Below are 4,212 nucleotides of genomic sequence, written 5' to 3'. Positions count from 1 at the left end.
ACTTGTCAACATTTCTTGAAATTTGTGATACAATTAAGTTTAATGGTGTTAGTGAAGATGCGATTAAACTTCGATTGTTTCCATTTTCACTAAGGGACAAGGCTAAGGTTTGGCTACAATCTCATCCTCCAAATACTTTTACTACTTGGGATGAATTAGCTAAGGCTTTTCTTAATAAATTCTTTCCACCTGGAAAAACTGCTAAATTAAGAATGGATATAACTAGTTTCTCTCAACAGGAAGGAGAGACATTGTATGAAGCTTGGGAGCGTTATCGGGAATTGCAAAGAAGATGCCCTCATCATGGTCTACCTGATTGGCTAGTAGTCCAAACATTTTACAATGGTCTCACCTATCCAACAAAGACACATGTAGATGCAGCAGCGGGAGGAGCTTTAATGGGAAAGACAGCTGAGGAAGCTCAGCAATTAATCGAAGAAATGGCTGCTAACAACTACCAATGGGCAAACGAACGAGGTAATTCAAGGAGAACCGCAGGTATGCTTGAAGTAGATACCTTGAATATGTTAAGTGCAAAAATGGATAATGTGGTTAAGATGCTTAATAGGCAAGTTGGTTCTAGTTCTAATCAAGGAGTAGTTGTTGCAAGTTGTACCATTTGCGGCGGAGATCATGATGATTTTATGTGTTCTAGCAGTGAACAGGTTCAATATCTCAACAATTACAACCGTCCACCCCAAAACAATCCATACTCCAATACTTATAATTCAGGATGGCGTAATCACCCGAAATTTGGATGGAAAGATCAAGGGAACCAACAAAGACCAGTTAATCCACCAGGTTTTCAACAAAAGCAAACATTGCATGAGTCCAAACCAGCTTGGGAATTGGCAATCGAAAAGCTAGCCAATGCATCAAATGATAAAATTGAAAAGTTAGCTAGTGCCACTACTCAACGGTTTGAAAAAATTGAGGGAAGAATGGACCAACTCACCAATATGTACAGGAATGTTGAGGTCCAATTAGGCCAAATTGCCAATGCGGTTAATAATCGCAACCAAGGGGATTTACCTAGCAAAACTGAAGTGAACCCAAGGGAGCATGTGAAGGCCATAACCCTCCGTAGTGGTAAGGAATTAGTTGAGCCGCCAGTAGTTGGAAGTGGAAGAGAGTTTAAAAAAAGAGAGAATAAGAAATTGAGTGAGTTAAAAGAGGGAAGCAAGGAAGAAAAAGGGAAAGAAAAGATAGAGAAAAATGAACTGCAAATGGAAGATGCAACACCAATTCCTCCACCGGTGCCATTCCCTCAAAGATTGAAGCCTTCAAGAAATGACAAAGAATTTGAGAAATTTGTCAACATTTTTAAACAATTACATATTAACATTCCTTTTGTGGATGCTATTTTGCAGATTCCTTCGTACGCGAAGTTTCTCAAGGAGATAATGACCAAGAAAAGGAAGTTGGTAGACAGTGAGACAATTGCATTAACAGAAGAATGTAGTGCAATCATACAAAACAAATTGCCACCCAAGTTGAAAGATCCAGGGAGTTTTACAGTTCCTTGCACTATCGGTAATGTAGAATTTTCTAAAGCACTTTGTGACCTTGGTGCAAGTGTGTCATTGATCCCTTTAACTGTGGCTAGGCAATTGGGGTTGAAAGAGTTGAAGCGTACTAACATTTCTTTGCAATTGGCTGACAGGTCTATTAGACATCCAATGGGCATATTGGAAAATGTGCTCATTAAAGTGCAGAAATTTATTATTCCTGTCGATTTTGTTGTTTTAGACATGGAGGAAGATGTAAATGTACCTATTATACTTGGTAGACCATTTCTGGCCACTGCAGGTACAATAATAGACGTCAAACGAGGTAAGTTTAAGTTTCAAATCGGTGAAGAGGAAGTGGAATTTGATTTGAGTAAAGTAGAGAAATATCCCTCTTTTACCGACCATGTTTATTCGGTTGACATATGTGATGAATTGGCATTAGAAATGAGTCAAGTAAATCTTGATAATGATTCTCTTGAACTTTGTCTTAATGGTATAGGTATACAAGAGGAACAGATTGAAGAAATGACTGAATTTTTGCAGGCACAAATTCCTTATAAAAGGAGAAATGCATACGAGGCGTTAGGACTGAGTAAAGGGCTACCTCCACCATCATGTGAGCAAGCACCGCAGCTTGAGCTAAAGCCGCTGCCTAAGCACCTCAAATATGCGTTTCTTGGAGAAAAAGAGACATTGCCTGTGATTGTAAATTCAGCATTAAATGAGGAACAATTAGACAAGCTCTTACGTGTTTTAAGGAAGCATTTAAAGGCAATAGGATGGACAATTTCTGATATCAAAGGAATTAGTCCAACTGTTTGTATGCACAGGATTTTATTGGAAGAAAATTCTAAACCAGTGGTTGAGACTCAAAGAAGGTTAAATCCAAACATGAAAGAAGTGGTAAGAGTAGAAATCCTTAAATGGTTGGATGCAGGTATAATTTTTCCAATTTCTGACAGTGTGTGGATTTCTCCTATCCATGTAGTACCAAAGAAAGGGGGGATAACCATAGTACATGGTAAAAATGATGAAATGATTCCCTCTAGAGTTGTGGTTGGTTGGCGAGTCTGTATTGATTACAGAAAATTGAATGCAGCTACTAGGAAGGATCATTTCCCTCTTCCTTTTCTTGATCAAATGGTAGAAAGATTGGCCGGATATGAGTTTTATTGTTTCTTGGATGGTTTTTCAGGATACAATCAAATATTCATTGCACCAGAAGATCAAGAGAAAACTACATTCACTTGTCCTTACGGTACTTTTGCATTTCGAAGGATGCCTTTTGGATTGTGCAATGCACTGGCCACTTTCCAACGATGCATGATGGCAATTTTCTCTGATTTTAATGAGAAAATTATGGAAATCTTCATGGATGATTTTTCTGTATTTGGATCTACTTATGATGATTGTCTTAACAATTTAGATCTAATTTTGCAGAGATGTGAAGAAACAAACCTTGTACTCAATTGGGAAAAATGTCACTTCATGGTTTGTGAAGGTATTGTGTTAGGCCACAAAATTTCCTCAGAAGGTATTGAGGTTGATCAAGCCAAAATAGAGGTTATTGAGAGAATGCCTCCACCAACCAATGTGAAAGGCATTCGTAGCTTTCTTGGACATGTGGGATTCTATCGGCGGTTTATTAAGGATTTTTCCAAGATTGCTAAACCTTTATGTGAATTACTTGCAAAAAATGTTCCTTTTCAATTTAATGATGAGTGTATACTTGCTTTTAATAGGTTGAAGAAGCAACTTGTCTCCGCACCCATCATAGCATCACCAGATTGGAGCTTGCCATTCGAATTAATGTGTGACGCAAGTGATTTTGCAGTTGGGGCTGTTCTTGGGCAAAAACATAATAAGCGACTTCATGTCATTTATTATGCAAGTAAAATGTTAAATGAATCCCAAGTTAACTATGCAACAACAGAGAAGGAGTTGCTAGCAGTGATTTTTGCATTGGATAAATTTAGATCATACTTAGTAGGATCTAAAGTTATCGTTTATACTGACCATGCAGCACTCAAGTATTTGTTAAATAAGAAAGATGCAAAACCGCGATTAATTCGATGGATTTTATTGTTGTAGGAATTTGACTTGGAGATCAAAGATAAAAAAGGATCCGAGAATTTAGTTGCAGATCATCTTTCTAGACTGGAAAACATGCAGCAAGATGACCATTTGTCCATTAAAGAAGAATTTCCAGATGAGTTTTTAATGGCAATTTATAAGTCACCATGGTATGCTGATCTAGTTAACTTTATAGCTAGTGGAGTGATACCAAATGATTTGAATTCTCATCAAAGAAAAAAATTCTTAAATGATGCTAAACATTACTTTTGGGAGGAACCATTCTTGTACAAACATTGTGCAGATGGAATAATTAGAAGATGTGTTCCGGAGGAGGAGGTACATAGCATTTTAATGCATTGTCATACTCTTGAAACGGGAGGTCATTTTAGTACTACTAAGACTGTAGCAAAGATATGGCAATCTGGATTTTATTGGCCTACTATGCACCAAGATACTAGAAATTGGGTGAAAAGTTGTGATCAATGCCAAAGAACCGGTAATATCTCAAGAAGGAATGAAATGCCTTTGACTACATATTTGGAAGTTGAGTTATTTGATGTTTGGGGCATTGATTTTATGGGACCATTTCCTAGCTCATATAATAACAAGTACATCCTTTTAGCAG

At 37.4% G+C, this 4,212-nt stretch overlaps 1 non-coding gene across 1 annotated transcript; it reads right to left on the bottom strand.

The window, feature by feature from the left end:
• Positions 1-203: 203 nt before the first annotated feature.
• On the bottom strand, positions 204-310 carry LOC113717491 (small nucleolar RNA R71). Its single transcript, XR_003454407.2, has one exon. It is a non-coding gene; the product is annotated as a small nucleolar RNA R71 (small nucleolar RNA).
• Between the last annotated feature and the right edge of the window lie 3,902 nt (positions 311-4,212).

This window comes from Coffea arabica, chromosome 11c (assembly GCF_036785885.1).
Source record: "Coffea arabica cultivar ET-39 chromosome 11c, Coffea Arabica ET-39 HiFi, whole genome shotgun sequence".
NCBI lineage: Eukaryota > Viridiplantae > Streptophyta > Magnoliopsida > Gentianales > Rubiaceae > Coffea > Coffea arabica.
This window is presented reverse-complemented; position numbering and strand designations above follow the sequence as displayed.